This window comes from Molothrus ater, chromosome 2 (genome assembly GCF_012460135.2).
Source record: "Molothrus ater isolate BHLD 08-10-18 breed brown headed cowbird chromosome 2, BPBGC_Mater_1.1, whole genome shotgun sequence".
Taxonomy (NCBI): Eukaryota; Metazoa; Chordata; class Aves; order Passeriformes; family Icteridae; genus Molothrus; species Molothrus ater.
In genome coordinates this window covers 67,966,147-67,986,628 of record NC_050479.2, presented here as the reverse complement: position 1 = coordinate 67,986,628, position 20,482 = coordinate 67,966,147, and the positions used below count along the sequence as shown (strand labels likewise).

Genomic DNA, 20,482 nt, shown 5'->3' with positions numbered 1-20,482 from the left:
CTTACCCCTTCCTCACCCGAACAACACTTCTTCCTTTGGGTTGGGCTCTGGACAGGCACAGGCAGAGGTGCTGTGGGGTGATCGCTCTGCACACACTGCCTGAGCAGCTGTTCCCCATCTCCTCTGGGGGCAAGGGGCTCTGGGCCAGGCAGATACATTCCCCTGCAGCCTGGGTCTAGCCTGGGTCTAGCCTGGGTCTAGCCAGCAGACCCCAGCTGGTCTCTGCCAAGTTGACCCATTCATGCTGTAACTGCACTGAAAATTATCTGCTTCTGCAAGATTTATATATTTTAATTAGAATGGTCTGATGTGTGATGTGTGGGTATAAATGAGCACATTCTGAAAGCAGTTTCTGCTACTGCTTTGAACCTCTGTGTCCATAAATCCAAGACTGTCAACATGTATTAGATTTGATGCTGTTTCCAAAGTGTTGTTTTATATTCATGTTGATGCTGTACATGTATTGAATCATTTTTTTAATCTAGGAAATTAATGTTATTGTTGTGAGCAACAAATAGGCTGTTTGAAAAGGCTAAGGCTGAATTATCAGTGTGGCCAGTGGGCGTTAACAGGAACTGCTCTCTTTGTTATTTTAATCCAGCAACATTGCTGATAAGGGGCTTTGAGTTAGGAGAAGAAAGCAGGTTCGGTGCCTCTGCTTTATAGGCAGGCATTTTCTCTGAACTGTGCATTATGGATCATAATAAACAGTTTAAAAGCACAATATGCAGACAAGACAAAAATATCCAATCATCTGATAATAATTTGGATTGCAGTGCAGTCATCTAAAACTTGTATATTTTCAGGAAAGAATAGATGTAGATGCTATAGAATGTATAGAAAAAAAGGAACTATGAGGCCAGTTAGGGTATGTGCATATAATGGCTTTAAATAGATAAACAGTGTGGCAATTAATTTGAATGCTGCTCAATAGAATAAGTGCCCTGGGAGGTGTGGAAGAAAGCTGAAGGGAGCAAAAATTCCTGGATACTCCTGTAAGAAGCTGATGAAAGAAGAAGGATTACTTAAAATAATTTAAATATTGACTTGTGCTCTGGGCAATTTCCATTTGACTTATTGGAAGTTCCTTTTTTATCCAGATTTTAGTCAAATCCATCCATGCACATTGTTATGCTGAAGAAAGATTATTTTCTCAAAGACAATGTTTACAGTTTGCAAGATCATCAAACAGATGGTTTAAATTTGTTCTGATACTCTGTGTTTTTTCACAGCCTCTTTGTAAGTTAAATAAACTTGAAAATGATCAGTGTCATTTCCCAGACAAGATAGCTGCTTGAGGACATGCTTGTCTTCTCTCTCCGAAAAGATAATCTTCATCTTCAGTAAATAGCAATGACTCTGGTTCCCTGCTATTCCAGGACTTTTGCTTCTCTCTCTGCTCTCCAAAATGAGCCCATGACCTCACTGCCTCATATCGTAGCTTCTAAAAGAGGTCCTTCATTATCCATTGTCCGTGGACATTGTCCATGTCCTTTTCTGTTCCTTGTTCTGTTCCTGTTAGTCACCCTGACTGATCCAGTATAGATCCTGTCTTGCATGACAAGAGGGAGCTGGGAAAAAGCAGGGCAGCATGAAAGAGGTGATATTCCCAGTGTGCCAGAAGTGATATTCCCAGCGTACAGCTATTCAGAAGTGCAGACATTTCCTTTTAGCATCTCTCCAATTGTTCAAAGTCTCTTTTTCCTTGCTGGCAAAGCACCCACTGAAGCTTACAAATGATAGCCATGTGGGTTGTCTTCCAGCAGGCTGAACGTGTCACTGTTTGTCCTGTGTGTTAAGGCTGACGCTGCTTTCTGAACTAGCTTGACTTTGTTCGGACCGGCTGGTTTCAGTCCTTGGTAGCAGCCTCTTACCCAGCAAATGCAGTTAACAAAGATCTTTTGATGTGCTCAGGGAAGCCTTGATAACCAAGGAGCTCTAGAAATTGTATTTCTGCATGACAAAACAACGGGGGAAAAAAGTTATTTCTTCCTTTTCCTCCCCTCCCCTCATTTTGGGACTAGGCTTCAAATCCAGCCTCTGTTTGCTGTGCACATTGCTGGCACTGTTTTAATGATGTATGTCTGTTGCCTTTGTGAAGAACGAGAATCTACCTCTGGATCTACCTTAGCAAAGAGTTTGGCAAGGTGCTGGACTAATTCCTTTCCATATTTAATTTAAGCAGAGCAGAATTAGACTGTAATTGGACACCTTTAAACTCTTCTTTGTAGTTGTTGTCTCTAAATCATTGTTAGTATAGCCAAATAGTCCTTCAAACCAATGTAAAGTCCAGCCAAGAATATAAATCTAGTGGCTTTTTATCTGCATGGAAATGCCGTGTCAGAAAAGCGTGTAACTACATAGAACCTAAAACTTCCCCTTCCTTTCCTCTCCACATCTTTTATTTCTTTTTTTTCCAAGAAAAGGGATTGCTACAGGTATAGAGATAGAGGGTTTTTTTCTCTTCTTCCTCTCCACATTTTAATTTCTGACTGAACGAGAATCTTTGTTCTTTTCTCATACACATACTACTGACAAGTAGAATTAAATAGCATTGACGTAGAAATTTCTTTGCTGCTTTTATCAGCAGCAGAACAGTCAAAATGGTAGATGTCGTATTCGTCCCTCTTCTCTCTTTAGAAAAGGCCTCAGCAATCAGATACTCCTGAGCCAAGGTAAGTTTGAGTGGTCAGTTTTAATGAGACCAGGGTAACAGCAGGTAACCACGGTAAGTCTAATGTGGACATTATTTATTTCATGCTAAATTGTAATTTATTCTTAGCTCTGTGTAAAGCCCATGGCTGTGGGCATAGCTGACACCATGGTGGTTTGGAAAAGTTAGTAGGCAATTTTATTTTCATTTTTAGTGTAGTGTTTGCAGTGAGAAAATCAGGGTACATTCTTTGTAAGCACCTTTTTAAAAATGGTGTGTTTTTTACAAACTTATGCATCTATGATCTATGAATTTGGGCTCTACAAGCAGGTTTGGACATAATACTGTCTGCTCATGGAGACAGCAGGGTCTGGGAGGGCTGTGAGGAAAAGGAAATACTGAGTTGTAACCATCTTCTTTAGGTTATATTCTAGTGTATTTTTCTGTCTTCCTGAATGAACAATATAGTTAATCTTTCAGGTGGCATAGATGATGTAAAACTTAGAGTACTCATTTTTGTGATATCCCTGTTACACTAGCCTGGATTTCGAGATAAAAAATCATGTTTCCAGGTCATAAACACAGTTCTAGTGCCCACATGGATAGAAGAAAATTATCTGGTGAAAATATCATTTCATCCGGAGAGGGAATGAAAACAAATAGATGCAAATTTAAATCATAGAATAATAGAATTCTAAGGCTTGGAAGCGACCTTAAAGATCATCCCATCCCAACCCCCCCTGCCATGGGCAGGGACACTTCTCATTTCACCAGGTTGCTCAAGGCCTTAGCCAACCTGGCCTCAAACACTGCCAGGGTTGGGGCATTCACAGCTTCTCTGGGCAACCTGTTCCAGTGTCTCACCACAGTAAAAAAAATGTCTTCCTAATATCTATCTTAAATTCTCCCTTTCAGTTTGTATCCGTTACTCCTTGTCCTTTCACTACAGCTCCTGATGGAGAGTCCCTCTCCAGCTTCCCTGTAGGACCCTTCAAGTACTGGAAGGTTGCTGTGAGGTCTCCTTGCAACTTTCTCTTCTGCAGGCTGAACAGCCCCAACTTTCCCAGCCATATATTTTGGTTTTTCAGCCAGCCAATTCCCCTCTCAGAAACAAGCAGAAACCTCACAGTTCTCCTGGGGTAAGTGAAGGGAAAAGATCCAAGCCCACAGCCTGGCCCAAGCCTCTCTTGCTTTCTGGAAGGGTAAGGCCTGCCAGAGCTCCCTGGCAAAGGTGAGCCCTGCAGGGATCCTGCCCTGTGTGCGCATCTCCTGGGCTATGACATGCTAGATCTCCCAACACATGTGTGCGCTGTCTCTTATGTTCAACACCCAACACCCCCTGTTTTGTTCTGTAACAAGTAACTTGTCACCGGGGCACCATTACTCTCTTGGGTGAGATCTCCACTGGGAATTTATTATTTACACTTCTGCGCTCCAAGATGGGGCACTGGCAAATGCGCAGTAGCAGATGAGGGTTTCTGGTGTAATCTGAGGTGACAGGAAAGTGAAGGGGTGTGTGGACAGCCATTAGCTAGACCTCTAGTCAGAGAAATGTTTGTTGGAGCTGAGTTTTTTCCTCCCATGTTTACAAATGATCAAGGGATCTGCTAAATGTATTCAAAGACCTATATATAGGGATGGAAATCAAGAAGAATTTTAATGAAAAACCTCCTAGAAATGGACATTTTAGCATTTTTTTTCAGGTATATGTTCAAGAGCTTAATGTTAGTCTAGAGCAGGTTTGGTGCTGCTGAAGATTCCTGAAGAGCAGCAGGATTTTAAGCAAGGTGAGGACACTGTGTGAGGGTAATGTGGACAAAGAGCAGGCACCAGTGTCAGGAGGAGAGAAAGGGGGGGGAAAATTTCAGAAAGAAGTGTAAACTGTGGATTGAGGGTACGGACGGGCAACTTCACGTGATAAAGGTGCATTTGAGGTAAAACAGCAAATCCCTGGATAAAAGCAGCTCGGATTGCCCTGTGGCTGAAAACGGCGCTTTGCTGGAAGTTCTTTCAGAGGGCTGCTGGCCGCAGGGGACATCGCCGGTGCCGAGGAGACGACGACGCTGGCCAGCGGGGTGGCAGGCCCGTGTGGCTGCAAGCCGGTGTGCTGTTTTTATTCCCAAGGGAAAAGGGACAAGTAAAGAGGAAGGGGAGGCCTGGCGGCGGCCCCGAGCGCGGCTCGGCCCGAGGCGGCCCCGGCGGGCCGTGAGGGGCGGCGCGCGCGGCCGGCAGGTGGCGGCAGCGGCTCCGCGGCGCGCGCGGGGGCGGGGCGGCGGCCGCCGGGCCCTGAGGGAGCCGGGCCCGCCCGTGGCGCAGCGCCTCGCCGAGCGGGGTAATTGGGACTGAAAATCCCCTCCGAAGCTGCCGAACCACCCAGTACCGGGCACATTGCATTAGAGTTAGTGGCTCTGGTTTTTAGAGCTGTTCTGCTGTCCTTAATAACGTTAAGGGGAGAGGTACCGTAGAGTGAGTGATGTTTGTTTCCATTGTGTTTCCTCAGACAAATAACGTGATCAAAACTGATTGGAAAAACATAACCGTGACTGAGAATTTATATATATACACATACACACACACACACACACACACACACAAAGGGGAATTTGCAGGTAAATTAGTTTATACTACAAAGATGTTACCCATTATAGCTATACACAATATCACGTCTCTATTTGTCATTATAACATCCAAGCACATGATTTCCATGAAAAAAAATAAATCAAAACCCAAAAGCTGTTGCTGTAAATTGCTTCTAGTTGCTCTTCAAAGTAGAAGCCTTTTTCATTTTTTTTTCCCTTCTGTTTACTGGCTTTATATTTTTCTCCTTGTTTTCTCTTTTCTCTTAGTACCATAGGGGAAAAAACATCAGTCATGTATATGACTTTCCAAGAGCTGCTTTTCACACTAGAAAGAAAACCTATTAAGTACAGTATTTCCCAAGAAAATGTTATGAGCAACTATGTTTCAGAAAATGAGCAGCCCAACCAGGGCTTGGGAGGAGCTTGTCCTTTCTTCAGATTGTCCTTCCCACTGCGACTGAAACCTTGGTTTCAGCTTTACACCACAGAAATACACTCCCTGATTTTGGCAGGGTAGTCACCCTCCCATTGTATAGACACCGGTAAGACAATGTTCCTTGGTGTTGATATTTGTGTTTAGTGACACAAGCTGTTGAGGTATCAAGGAAGAGCCATAAAAATGTTCCAATGTCTAGGAAAGACACCTCATGGTCCATGACCCACAGAGCAAAACTTAATGCAACTCTTTGGAATGATGAAAGGTGTACACATGAAAGTTTATGTGTTGGCAGGTTTTGTTTTTTCAATTTTGGTGATGTAGCTGAAAGTTAATGTACCTCCCACAGTCTGAATGTTGCCAGGATGTGAGACACACGAAGGAGTGAAATCACCCATATGAAGGCCATGAGCAGGGCACAATTTCTCTATTTGTGCCAGTGGCATGGCTTCAGAAGCTTGCTAATGGTTTTCATATTCTGTAATTACTCCCTTGAACAGGATATCAAGGGGAGAGAGAAGAGCTAATTACCCTGACTTCGTCTGCCCAATTTCCTCCCTGGTTAAATAGGGTTGACAAATGCCTTGCGTGGAGATTAAAGCTACTTTGTCCTGGAGAATTGTAATTAGGGCTGATCATCTAGTTCTGTAGAAGCTCTAGTCAGCCTGGTGGTAGCTCCAAAGAGCCCAGTGGCTGTTTGATTTGACATGAATGGTAGAACCCTGCACAACGTGATAAATCAGACAGGTGTTTTAGCTGGTTGAAAATAAACCCCAACAATGGCTAGATGTTTAGCTGGTTAAAAAGCAATGGCCAGACATTGGTCGCTTCTTCAGCTGTCAGAAGTGGTCTGGAGAAGGCAATATTTTTATATTAGTTTTCTACCTTTCTGGCCTATTTTGCCAGTGAATTTAAGAAAGATGGAAGTGAGTGAGGAATAAAATCTCTAGGGTCAGAAGTTAGCTTTTCCCAAGCAGTACTACCTAAAAGAAAAATGAAACTCTTTTTTTGTCCCCCCATTTTTTTATAATGGAAGCATTAGAGTCAGTGCTTGGCTCACCCATGATGGCAGGCGGTGTCAGAAAGGAGCTGCCCCCAGGCCTGTATGTGCCATGGGGCTGTATTTCTCATCCCATCACCTGTGCTCTGTGAGCTGCCTTCCAGCACTGCAACAGGCTTTTCATGAAGGATCTCTCAAATTCTAGTCTTTAGTAAGCCTATGACCCAGGAGGAAGATTAGTTTATCATTCAAAGCTTCCCAGGCTAAGCTTAGCTTATCTCTGTCCAGGTATGTGTCACAGCAGAGCTCTGGGGTACGGCACTCATCAGGGAGTCCTGTGCAGACAGGATTGCCCATTTCTTTTGGGCCAGGGCTGACTTTCCTCCTTTTTCTTTTCTTAGCAGTAGCTATGAAGGGACTGGTTGAATTGGTCTCTGCTTTTCAGACAAACATTTAACAGAGGAACACCTGCACCTGCCCAATGTCATCTTTCTCTTAAATGATGTCTGGAGTCTTCTGTTCCCTTGTACAGGGCTGCATCACAGGATGACTCTCAGCAGGGAAGACCCCCACAGTGTGCAGAAAGCTTGGGCAAGAGAGGAGAGATGAGAGGACTGGCAAACCTGACACCACTCACAAACTGCAAATGCATTTCCCACATCTCCAATACTTTAAAGCTGAGGTCTGGGCTCAAGTGTGTCAGAAACAGCGTCATCACCACCAAATACTGAGTTCTGTGTTCGGTGTGCTCTTACATAGGTAGCAGCAGTGCTCCTTTTGTTACAGCAGTGGTGCTGATGATGCCAGGGTGCTGCTCTGGCACTGCTCTGCTGGAACTTCCTATGTCCTTTTCAGAGGTGGTTCTTAGCAGGACCTGACTCCTTGTTTCACATCAAATGTGTCTCTGCTGGTCCCAGACACATGACCTCGTATTTGTATGCATTGATTCTCAATTAAATTTGAGCTGCTTCTGTCCACCTCAGGCTTTGAGCAAGATGAGAGCACAGGATAGGCCTAATGCCCATTGATTAAAAAAAAAAAAAAAGTAAAATCACTTTTAAACTAGGAGTCCGCTTTAAAAATCAAGCTCCTATGGGTGACTCCTTTGCATCAATTCTATCTTCTCAGTATAAAAGTCAAGAAAAGAAGTAGGAGTTATGTTTTAGGCTTCCATGCAGAAAGACAAGGAGTGCAATCTCTCTCATTTTCCTTCTGATTAGGTTGTTCTGTTCAAGATGTGATGTGGAGCCAACTTAGGGCAAAGAAATTTCATTTCTCAGAGAGATGAGAACACAGAGGAAGAACCATCAGAGTGGCAAGGTACCAAGTGACATGTGTCAAGTATCAAACAGAACACAGGCTCCTCCACCTTCTGTATGCTATTCCTGCCAAAGTGAAATGGGATCGTGTTGAAACACTGAAATACACTGACCCTTTAAGCCCCAAATCGTATCCTGAGGAGACTGAGCCCTACACCTCAGACAGACATAGGAGTTCTCCTCAGCACACCAGGGCTCAGGGTTTTAAAGTGAAGCCTGGTGTAACTGTAAGATCAGCCTGTTTCCTTAAGGAATACAGGTCTTTGTGGTCCTCTTATGGAACCAAAAGAGTTGATGTAATGTTATTCATTAATGACGTTCAAGGGTGAAAAAGGGCAATAGGGATGGGATGATGACAAGAAATAACATGAGCAGCAGATGTGACCTTCCAAGCCAGCAGGGTGAGAGCTTGCAGGGGCACAAAAATGTTCACATTAGATGAGGCTTTTCTTCAGACTGCTGAAGAGCTGTTTACTTGTTCTGCTGATTGCCTCTGGCCAATTTTAATCCTGAGAGTATGCCCGCCGTGTTCTCTGCTTTGATCTCTTTCCTTCTGACTCAAAACACAAAGATGTTATTAAGATAAATTGTTAAAGACAGCTCTGGAACTGGGTGGGAAATGCTGATCATCATTTCCCCTGGAGATAAAGTAATCCCCATGCTCAATCAATTCAGAGTAAGTAACAGCCCTGAACAACTCCTTTGAAACATGGGAAAACAATGGTACTCTATGAATTGATTGCATTTGGCCTAATTATAGAAGACCTTTGAGTAGGAGTACTTAGAAATAAACTGGAGAGAGTGCTAGAAATGTGCAGTGCTGAACAGGCACATAGAGTACATGGCTACATGGGCTGAGTAACCTCTGTGCTATAATATTAAGTACCCTCTCTCTGTGCAAGCCTGGCTTCATTAACTGCCATAAGCAAAGGAGTGGAAGTACTCCTTGAAAAAAAAAAGCTATATAAATTCTAGTAAAGAAAAACACATGAGAGTGTCCAAATCATGTGGTACTGTTTCCATTTGAGAGCAGCCCTCAGGAATTGTTTGGTTTGGGACAAAATGAATGAAAGTTGCAGTTTGGGCTTTTTGTGCTTTTAGTGTCTGTGTGAGTTGATAGACCCTTCTGGGAGCACCTAGGTTAAACTCGTTAACTTGAGCAATTGGAGATGACAAATGCCCTAAAAACAGAAGATAAGTTGAAGAATTATTGTGAAGAGGGAGAAGATAAATAGCATCAGGGTATTTAGGTAATAATTTCATTAAGAAAACTCTGACTTAGTATACAACTTTAATGCAAACCACTCATGTAACAACTACACTCCTCAGTAATTTCTACTTCTAGAATAATCACTAATAGAAGCAATCACCTGTTGACATAATCTCTCATAAATGGTATAGTAAAGAATTGCTAAAGGTATACTACCTTTTGCAAAGATCAGTATAAATCTGAGATACAAAATAATTAATGTGCAGTTGTTGTGAATTTTATATGAAAGTTCATGAACATTTAACATTGCCTGCAACCTGAGGGATGCACATCAGCAGTATAAAGCACTAAGGTACATTGCAGAAAACAGGATGGGGTAGTATCTCAGTGCTTATAGCAATGTTCATAACTCTCCACTAGCCTGGCAGGGAGGCTAACCGTGTTAAAAAAAAAATAAATTGTGAGGTGTTTTGTTTTGTTTTTTTTTTGGTTGTGTTTTGTTCCCTGTGGTAACTCCAAGACTCCACTTGCACTTGCAGTCCTAATGAGGAGTTGCTTTTCAAATATCACTGGGTAGATAACCTAAGCATCTTTTGACAATTTGTGCCATAGGGAGCAGTGAGGAGTAATTGTGAATATAGGCATCTCTGCATTTTTGTTTTAGGGCAAAATAAAAATGATAGTGTGATTGGGAGCTGGGATCAGTCAGCATAGGGGCAGTCAAGGATTTAAGAAAATCCTCCCTGGAAGTCCATTAAATTTAATGTGTTTGTGACCTTGAACCTTCAGTTAAGCAAAGCTGAATTTTTGTTGGCTTCCAAGTTCTATTCAGCCTGGTCTAAAATGAAGAATAAGTGAAGTGGGCACAAATAGCACGTGTTTCTGAGGCATAGGAGTTGCTCTTAGCGTGTCATAGGGAGCTGCACAGCAGGAGCTGTTTTGAAGCTGACTTGAAGCTGGCAAGGTCAGGACCAAGTGAAGAAAAATAAAGGAGCTACAGCATGAAGTATTATAAGTTTTTTCTCTCCTTCCTTTTTTTTTTTTTTTCCCTAGGCTTCTCCAGAAGAATGCTGATGAAAAGCACAGCATCCCAATGCTGCCTTCCAGAGTATGATTGAATTTCAGTTGAAAATGGGATCAAAGAAGGTAGGGCAGCTTCCTTCTTGCAGCTCATCCAGCCATACGTGCGGTGCTTGCTTCAGGTGACTGTTCACTGGAATCTGGCAATCAGGCCTGATGCAGCATTTCAGTGCAAGTTAAAAGGATCTGTGTCAGAAATGACAAAACTGGCTTGGAGGTGAGTTTGTGGATTATAAAATAGTAGTGTGCATTTAAGTGGCATATTTTATCTATAGCTGTTGAACTGCTTTGGCATAACGGCTTAAGGGACAATACTGCCTCAATTTAGCAGGAGAAGCAGATTACCAGTGACTTCCCCAAGGTCATGCGAGAAACTGCTGATAAACTGGGAATAGAACCCAATTAAACTGGCTGCTAGGTCTATGGTCCCATTTATGGCGCAGTATTAAGCCAGGTCCTGCTCATCCAGGCAGAGAGAGAAACATTTCCCTGTATGCTCTTGCCTGAGCTAAAGTACATGGGAAAGCCAGCATCCAGCAAAAGAAATCTTACAAATTTTTCCTTCTCTAAAGCAGACTGGCTTTCATCAAGGTAGGAATGAAACAGTAGAGTCTCCAGTTAGCTGGGTCAGGATAGATACCACTGTTGGTTAGGAGAAGTCAATTATTTCCAGGTGAGACAGAAGTGACTGCAAAGAGGAGGCTGGTTGACCCAAGTTCCCTTCTCTGGCTGTGAGGCATTGTAACTATGTGATTGAGCTTTTCAAGGATGAGCTACATTTGTAGACTCCCATGCACCCAAACTCTGTGTAGCCCTGTAGCTCAGTATTTACTCTACTCATGATAACACACAATGCTGTTGTTCGTAACAGCCCAGAGGGTCTGCAGGAGCTCTGTAAGGCCTCAGGACTTAATGGGTTTGTCTGGGCTTGTCTTGGCCTGTCTGGGATTTTGCTTTACATTGTTTAGCTGGAGCAGCAATTTCCAGCTGTAACCAGGTGACTATTACACAATTTGTTCTGCTTTTGCTTTGTGTGATTTAACCATAATTTTAATTTAGCTGAGATTAACAAGTGGTTCTTTTTTGTGGAGTGAAGAGTGCAGGGCCCTAGCAAAATGATGTGGAGTAGAGGACTATAAACGTGGTATCATGGCACAAAAGGTCTCAAAAGGAAAGCTACTGGATGCACTGCAGAGTACAGATCTGAGATGTCAGTAGAGGGCATGGGATGATACTTGAGCCCCCAGAGCTATAAACAGCAAATAGATCGTCAATGAGTAATGGTTAAATAAAGGCAGACCTGACAGGTGGGTGAAACTGCTTTTAGGAGTAACAAACAGAAAGGATCCAGTGTATATGAAATCTTATATATGGTGAGAGGACAGCCACCTTAGGATCAAGGTGGGCAGTGGCAAGGTGAGTGTAAAGTGGAGAAGGCATATAGGTACTATGAGATTTGTGTTCCAGTTTCACCTTTATCATTATGAGACTTAATAGTATTCTCTTTTTTTTTTTTTGAAATAAATAGATCAAGATTAATATTGTGTGATTGCAAGTCAAAGAAATTGAGTTATTGCAAGCTCAAGATTCAGTGACAGTAACAGTTGGCTTTGCTCCTAAGTTGTGTCTTTTTGGCTATGCCAGGACTTTTGAACAAAGTACGTCCAAATGCCTTCCTAAAATGTGATCATCACACATTGAGAGTTCTAAGCAAAAAGCTGTGGGGCTGAAATAGCTCAGAAATTCCTTAAGGTCAATCCTATGTGTTTTCTTTAGCCATTTATTTACAAGAAAATAAATTGCTTATTTGAACTGTAGGAAGTGAAACAATGTGATAAAATTCTGAAAAAGCATCCCTATGATTTAGCTGTTTCAGTCAAATATGAATATTTTACTCAGGATGTTTGCTATCAGTACATCAATAAGATTTGGGAAAGTTGTTTACACCATATGTTTTTGAAGGAAAGGAAATTGAATGGATCACTGGTTATTAAGAAAAAAGCTGAGAAGTTGTTAGTGATTCATCCATTTCATACAGTAAGTATTTAATTCAGTTATTTCATGAGGCTTTATTCAAAGTGTGTTGTATTTTGGTTTGCCTTGTAACATGGATATGCTGAAAGAAACTTGCAATAAAACAAGATTTGTTGTTATTTTTAGAATTAGAAATTATATTTTAGAAAAATATGAAATCATAGTTTTTTTTTGAAAAATTAGAAATCTATTTTAGAAATAGATTCGAATCATATGCTTTTGTAATGAGGTTTGGCACATGTACTGTGACTTTATTTTCCCTGAGCAAATATGAATATTAATATACCTTATCATAAAACAAGCCTCTAATTAAAAAAAAATTGTATGTCATTTACAACAATCTGGTGGTTCTATTAGAATATATCCCGATTTTCTAGTTTAGTTTAAATGTACTTTTTGAAAAATTTTCTAGTACATCAGTCAAATTTGCTGATAGTGAAATTTTCACTTGATGAATTTTAATGACAAATTTCACTCAATATAAAGATATCTCAAAATTAAACTTTGGTTCTAATTCTCATAGTGCAGCTGTTGGCTATCAAGTAATTTTCCATTAAGATACAGTCTGTATCCTGCACAGAGTTCTGGATTGATTTCTGATGTCAAACTTGTAAAGATCCTGTAATATGAGATTTTTTTTCTACATCAAATATTCCCCTTGTAAGCATCTTGGGTTTTGAGCTGCAGCTCAAATTTCTTCCCTGAATTATGATACTTGGCTTGCAGCTTTCTACTGCAGTACTGAGACTTTGGCCCAGAAAGTAGGACAAGCAGTGATGGGAGATTTGGATTTACCAACAGCATATGACTTGTTTGCAAATTCTGGGATGGGGTAAGTTACCTTAAAAGCCCATGAAGATTAAAAAACAAGGTGAGACAGCGGCCATCCATCCTCATTAGCTACTGCTGATGCTGCATGGCAAAATTTCATTAGGAGCTCTGTAGTGTCTGGTTGTACAAACGTACTTTGCATAAAGTGACCAGTGTCTTTTGTTCCTGCTTGCCTCTGGACTACTTGTCTGATTGCCTTTGGAAATTGAGTTAATAAACTCTTACCTGGCTCCCATGTGCTGGCCTACAGAGTGTAGCTGGAAATGAGGACGTCATTTGTGGAGTTTCAATTTATATTTCTCTGTCCTGCTGCCCTGAAGGTTTATGTGGCCTGCAAACATCTTCATGTCTGAAGATTATCTGTACAACACCTTGCTTTATGCAGAGGAAAAATTATGAGCCCTTTACTGCTAAGCAGAGATGGCAACTTTGTATTAACATATTATGCTGAGGATCCATGTGTGTATTCTTGTAAAAACTTTTATATACTCCACTTATCTTAGCAAGAGCATTCAATTATTTCTGGATTTTTTGCTGTACTTCCCATTTGCTACAAAAACCTACAGGTGATCAAGTAACGAAAATGTAACTTAATAGAAGTATTGAAGCTGCGTACAAGATAAAAAAAATTTGCATTTTATCTTCCCTGCTGCCCTTGATGGCATCTCCTGTGTTGGATCCTAGCTCCCTCCCTCAGACAGTGTCTGCCACCATGTCATCTCTCGTTCTTGCTGAGCCACAGAACAGTTCTGTTGGAGGACAGGGGTTGAATGTCCTCAAAGGGCTGCCCACATTTCAGCCTCACCTCACAAGATCGAAGGCCTTCCTCCAGTAATTGGTACTCACCGTAACGGCGGCTGCTCTGTAACTTGGGAATCCTGCTCCATACTTGACAGTGCCTCTCAGGGCTCATAGGGCACTCGAGGCAGCCCTAACCTGCAGGGTTCAATAAACCTCATTGGAGCCTCTAGCCCACTCCATACAGATACAGCTGTGAGGTGAGGTGCCCACAGCATGGGGACTGCAATCCATAACCATCCCAGACAGGAATGTAGCTTTGAGGTAATGGGAAATCAGAGCCAAAACAACTGAGTTTCTTATTGCTGTGGCATTGTCTGAATCCCTTCTTCCACCAGCTGACTTTGCTCTCTAAATTCCTATTTCCCTTTCTCCTATCCCTGCCCCTCCTTCTGCCTTTATATTGGGAATATAAACAACTTCAGTCCTGGTTCTTGTCTGTGATAGGAAGAGAGTTTCTCATTTTTTATGGGCCAGATGCACTAGGGCCATAAGGAAAAAGAGAAGGCTGCCTCTTCGTTTTGTTTTGAGCATCCCATGACAGCCTAGGATTGACTAAACTGTTGCTTGTTTCTTGCTGTGTGCATCTGTCTGTGTGTGTGTGTGGGTAACATTTTTTCTAGTCTGCCTTGAAAATGGCAAAGGCTGGCAGCTTGTCTTGGTCTCAAAGAGAAGCTGCCTCCTCCTCCAGAAGGAATGTGGGCCCCTGTGCTTGCCTGCCTTGTGAATTACCTGGAATACACGGTCGATGGATAGTACCTGTCAGCACATTTCACTAGACAGCTCCAAAAGGGAAAAAAAGATTTTAAATAATCATCTCTCTCCCCTGTGCATCAGGGAAGAGCGATAAAAAAATTGGAGATAAAAGACTATTGAAGCCTTAGGACATTTCATCTCTTTTCCTTGGGGAAAATGCAGGTCTCTTTCCTATAGTAAACACATTTCAAGCTGTTCACTTTTAAATTTATTTAGTGACAATACTTCTGAGGCTTCCCTGGAGAGGTTATTTTGTAATTTAATAGATGCCACTGTTGGAGAATTTTTTTTGTTTTTGTTCTGATTTTCTAAGCACTCAGTGGTTTTCTTCTTAAAAGCACATTACAGACATTAAATAATCTGCAGACAGTTACTGAGAGGTAGCTAAGCCATCACCTCTCTCACCCTGAGTCTTTCTGTTAATAACTCTGTGGGAACTCCATTCAACTTAATATATATTTCTGCAGTTAAATCAGAATTTGTAGTATGGTAAAATAGCAGGTCAGGCACAGATTTTTTGTTTGTTTGTTTTATATTTTTATTTTTAACTGTGCCACTTACTCATCATTTCAGATGTTTCCTAATATTCAGCCTTAATGATGTTTTTGTTTTGCTGTCTGCATCTCATTGTTTTTAGCTCTACCCCAAACAACAATTCTTTCTTTGTCTGTTGAAGTACACAAAGTGTGCATGGATGGTTCTTTTAACATTGCCTTGTCTTTGCAGGGCTCAGCTTCCTCTCCTGGTGTTATCATGCTTACCCTCCTTCTAGGCCATCTTCTGCACTGACATCAAACTCATCTGGCACCTCCAAGGACCAACTTGTGGTTGCAGCTGTGTTTCTTTTCTCCTCTCAGCAGCAAAAGCTGCTTCATTGCCCAAAACCCCTAGAAAAATTACTGCTGACTCTGCTACGTGCCACTCCATGTAGAATGACAGCTCCATTGCCACTTGGAACCTCTGTGTCTAAATACTGGAAAAACTTATTAGAAGGACAGAGGTCTCTGGAGATGACAATGGTGCCCAATAATATCCTTATGGGAAGGAAAAGTGTACAAAGACCCTGCATTATGGACAGTCAACAAATTGAATGCCTTTAGTCAGCCTGTTGGCCAGAGTGTTCTAGAGCTGGCTCGGGGCCCTGTTCAGGTTGCCGTGGTGTGCCTGTGTCCTTGAGGCCTCAGCCCGGCTGCTGAGCCATAGGCAAGGAGGCCAAGGTGGATGTTGACCTGCCTTCTGAGAGTCTCTCTGCATTCGGCATGAACCCAGAGCCAGTGCCAACACAGAATTTAAAACAGGTTGGTCAGAACTAAATTTTTCAGGTCATAAAGGCAGGGAGGCTGCCTTGACAGTCACATGGTGGCCCTGTTTCACCCCTTTGCCTGCCTAAACAGCCACAGACAAAAACTTCCATTCCACTTGGCCACTCATGTTGGAGGGCATATATATTTGCACTGGATTTTGATATGGAGATGTTATAAACCAGGACTTGACCAGGATTGTGGCTCTTTCTGTTCAAGCAGCGGTTAGAGGCTGCATGCTCTCAGGCAAGAATTACCTGTGCCATGCTGGTGTGAATTGCCCTACATTTCTGCTGCCTTGCAATGTGTACACAGCTAAAAATAGCACCGGCCTTTTAACCGTCACACTGCACACCCAGCACTTACCTGGGAGTAGGCAAACATGGGCACATGGAACCAGGAAACTCACAGCAGTGATCAAAAGAGCATTTGTCTGTTTTGTTCACCTCATAATTCCTCCTGTGGATTGGGCTGTCATTTTAAATGTAGCAAGTGCCTGTGTATTCAGCTCATACCACTCCAGATGACAAGTTCACCTGTTTTATAGTTTTGCATTGCAGGGCAGTGCCTAAAACTGTTGCCTTTTTAATAGTTAACTCTGTGACAGAGTTACATACTGCCTAAACCCCAATAAATGGCTTAAAAAAGTATTTTTAAAAGTATTTGCTATAGCACCATGGCTTTGTAATGCTCTAGTCCACCTCCTATTTTCACTTGTGTTAGCCTGCACAATGCAGAGCCGTATGTTATCCTGACACATCTGGAGAGCAAATCAGAATTTAGTCTGATGTTAAATTTCAGGTCAGTCAGAAAACAGATTTTCAGTCACTGTCATTGACACATTTAAGTCAGGCAGAAAACAGAGTTTCAGTCACTGTCATTGACACATTTAAGTTAAAGTCTGAAAGGAAAACCCTCTTTATATTTGTATATTACTCACTAATTTTCTCTTCAGAATGCCACATAATTAAATACTGCTCAACAGCTTACTGGCTGTAAAACTGGCATTTCACTTTTGGGGTGATGATCTCGGAGGAAGGCCTGTATCCTGCACAGTTTCACTGATAGCACATGCCTTCCCCTGGCACCTCCTCTGGGAGGTTCGCACTCCATTTCAGATTTGTCAGCAAGACTAATGCCAGCCCTCCTGAGCATCATGAGTCCAGAGACAGTATGTTCCCCTGACAAAATCCCTAAGTCATGCTACATTACCTGTTGTAAATAGACTCCAGAAGATATTCCATAGCTTGTGAGTGTGGATCTCTGTCCTGGGAGAATTTGATAACATGGGATAATTCATTGAAGTGTTAGAAGTAAGTGGATAGCGGAAGGTGCACCTCCCTGTAAAAAGCTGAAATGCACAACTGGGTAAAGACCCTGTGTCATTAGCAATGTCAGGCATTTTAACATTGTATCCCCTGATTTGGAGTACTCTGAACTCTTGCTTCCATCCTTTGTCTTTACTACTCTCAAAATCTGTGCAACAAGTCAAAAATCCCTTTTGGAGTAATTGGTTTACTTCAGTTGTTTACATTAGCAAACCTAATGAAAGCAAAAACACTCTAAGCAGTATTCAAATGGTCACAAATAATTGGGGTTTTTTTAGTGTTATTGTGATCTAGAGCAGGCAAACAATTCCTAGAGATAAAAATCAAGGCATTAGAAGTAGCAGAACATGTATAGGCAGATGATAATTTTATTAAAATGCATGACATTATAAAACACAGCAAACCATTCTGTTAGCATTCAGTCTGTATCAATTTTACAATTAGCATTGTAATGTGAACAGGAAAATGGCAGTGTTTTGAATCTCCTTTGAAGGGTCCAGAACCAGCAACCTATCTGTTGCTCTGTGGTGCAGGGTTAGAAGGAGAATACATGGTATTTTTCTGTCTCAGGGGACTTTGAATATGCTTGCAGAGTACACCGTGGTAACAAGTATTTCCCCCGGCTATTTGACCTGGTTGTGTCTCTTACTCTCTGGCATTTTGTTAAAGATGTTTTTAAGTATGTATTTCTAAAGTATGCCTGCCTTGAGAAGAGCTGCTTTGCTTTTTCCGTCCTTTAATTTTCTTCCCTTTGCTTGGCACTCCTGGGAGAGAATAAAAGAGTTGAAATAACCACTACTTGCATTGAGTTTAGTTTTACCAGTACTGTTGTAACTAAATTATTTGGCCATCCAGCTAGAAAGACTAGAAAAGGCATTAATAAGTCTCCCTAACACACCAGCTGGGACTGCTGAACTTCACTAAAGCGAGCACTACAGATGTATGACTGGATCATATCTGTTTATCATGTCTGGTTTATCCTTTCCTAAGATAAACTTCCTACACCAGTCAGTCTATTTTCAAATAAAAGATGTCTACACCTCATGTTGTTCTCCCTACCACTTCACCATGTGGTCTAACCTTTGATCATAAAACCTGAAGTGAGTTAACTTAAATACGAGAGGCAAGAGTCAGTCTTCAAACATCTACCAAAACTTCAAACTCTATCAAAGCTTGAACATCACAAAGACAGATGTTTAAAAGGCTCAACAAAAATGAGATCCAAATGGACACTTTTGCTAATGGGATGATAGCTAGTAAAGGCTGAGAAGTGAAGTTTACATTTGCACAGCATGCATGTAGATACACAGGTTGTGGTAATTGGGAGTGGAGCTGTGGCCGAGCCTCATCCCCAATGGGCTACAGCTGTGCAGGGCAGGTGAGCAGCATTGGAGGTAACGAGCCATGACTGTGCTGAGGTGCACTGACCAATCAGGAAAGGGCATACAGGTGCAGTGCATTAACATGAGGCTATAAAAGGTTGGGCTAAAGAACGAGAAGGGTAGATGCTTACAGCCTTCTGAAGTGGTATGGAGTTCCTCTGTATGGGCAGACACCTGAAGCCTTCTGATGTGCTATGGTGTTACTCTATATGGGTTGAAGCTTTCTGAAGTTGTATGGTAATGCTCTGTGTATAGTAGCTGTCTCAACTGGGACATACGCTGTGGTGTATGCTGCAACACATGTAGCTGTAATGTTCCTGTGAATCCTCAGAACTTTTGTCTCCCACAACTGTGGATTGCATGATAATAGATTTGATAAGAACCCTAAAACCATTACCAGATGCCCATCCCCTCCACAGTACATCAAGCTATGGAACATTTCTGTAGTACACAACAAAGTGACTCAATTAATATCCTGCAGGATGAACCTTGTCCCTAGAAGAAAAGTGACAGGGTTGCTCTGCCATGACTCTTGTCCTTACAGCTGATTTTCTTTGTGCCTTCTTCCTGGCCCGGGAATTACCTACAAAGGGAATGGAAAAAGAGGAAGGGTCCAAAAACCCTAACACCTCTAGTACAAAGGCTCCCAAATTTCATGTGCTAAGTGAATGTAGCATTAAAACAGCAGATGAGAGTATTGCTACTGTGTTATATGAGGTATGCATCTTCAAGCACTCTGTTAATAATGTTTCTATTACATTTAGTAGTGCAGCTTAAATTTAAGAACTAGATTTGCTTAGAAGGTCAGTATAAATAATTTAGACTAAATATTCTAATTAGGGTAGTCATGAGAAAAGTATTTAGTAATTTTTTTTAAAAGCACACAGCATTTTTATATTTGTTGCTATGTTAATCCCTCATAAACATGTTTTCATTAGCATTTTTTTTGAATGCTAAGATTAATGCAAATGAAGGTCACAACCAAAGTTTTATGCAACACAAAATTGTAAAGCAACCCTGATAATTCCTGCCAAAGCCTTAGTGCACACATGCCAATAAAAATATCTAACAAGACTACTGGAACAATATCCTCACAGTCTGACCAAGTGGACCTCAACATTGCATGTATAGGCAACAAGAATGTCTCAGGGACTTCCCCATTGCTTGTGTGCAAGTAGTTAGGAAGAAGTTTGAGAAAGAGGAGAAAAGAGTGACAGTTCCACAGGGCATAAAGCTGCCAAGCTCCCAGTGGATGTGGTTAGGATGGAGCATTTGCCTCCCCAGAAGCTGAGTGTTCTGTTCAGGGTAAACAGTTGTGTTTTCATTCATTTCAAGCTCTTTGTATCCTTCAGCTTTGAGAGGTACCAAATGACTCAGTGAATTCTCTGCAACTTTGTGCTTCACCTGGGATTGTGTGTGGGGGTGGTGTTGTTCAGGTAGAAAATGCATTTCATTTCCTCATTACTGGATGGCCATGTACATATAGACAGAGAGGTATGTGTCTTTTCTACATGGAAAAATCAGAGACATTTCAATAGACTATTAAAATCAGTTTTGTTTGAGTAACACAGCCCTCCTGGATGCATGTAGATGAGATAATACCTGGCTAGTACTGATTTCTTGGATGTCAGTGATGGGATGAAACAGGTAGTTTCCTGTCTTGCAGCATAGTGCATGTATGAATTGATTTTTGTAAACTGCATTGAAAGTAGAACAAGTAATACAAACATATCATTCATGTGCCTTTTCCTGTGAGAGTTAAAAACATAAAAATT

The 20,482-nt window shown here is 41.7% G+C and overlaps 1 long non-coding RNA gene across 1 annotated transcript; it reads left to right on the top strand.

Annotated features, from left to right (window-relative positions):
- Positions 1-11,587: 11,587 nt before the first annotated feature.
- LOC118685874 (uncharacterized) lies at positions 11,588-17,045 on the top strand. The gene is made up of 3 exons (XR_004980065.1): positions 11,588-11,693; positions 13,038-13,143; positions 15,423-17,045. It is a non-coding gene; the product is annotated as an uncharacterized LOC118685874 (long non-coding RNA).
- The last annotated feature ends 3,437 nt before the right edge of the window (positions 17,046-20,482 follow it).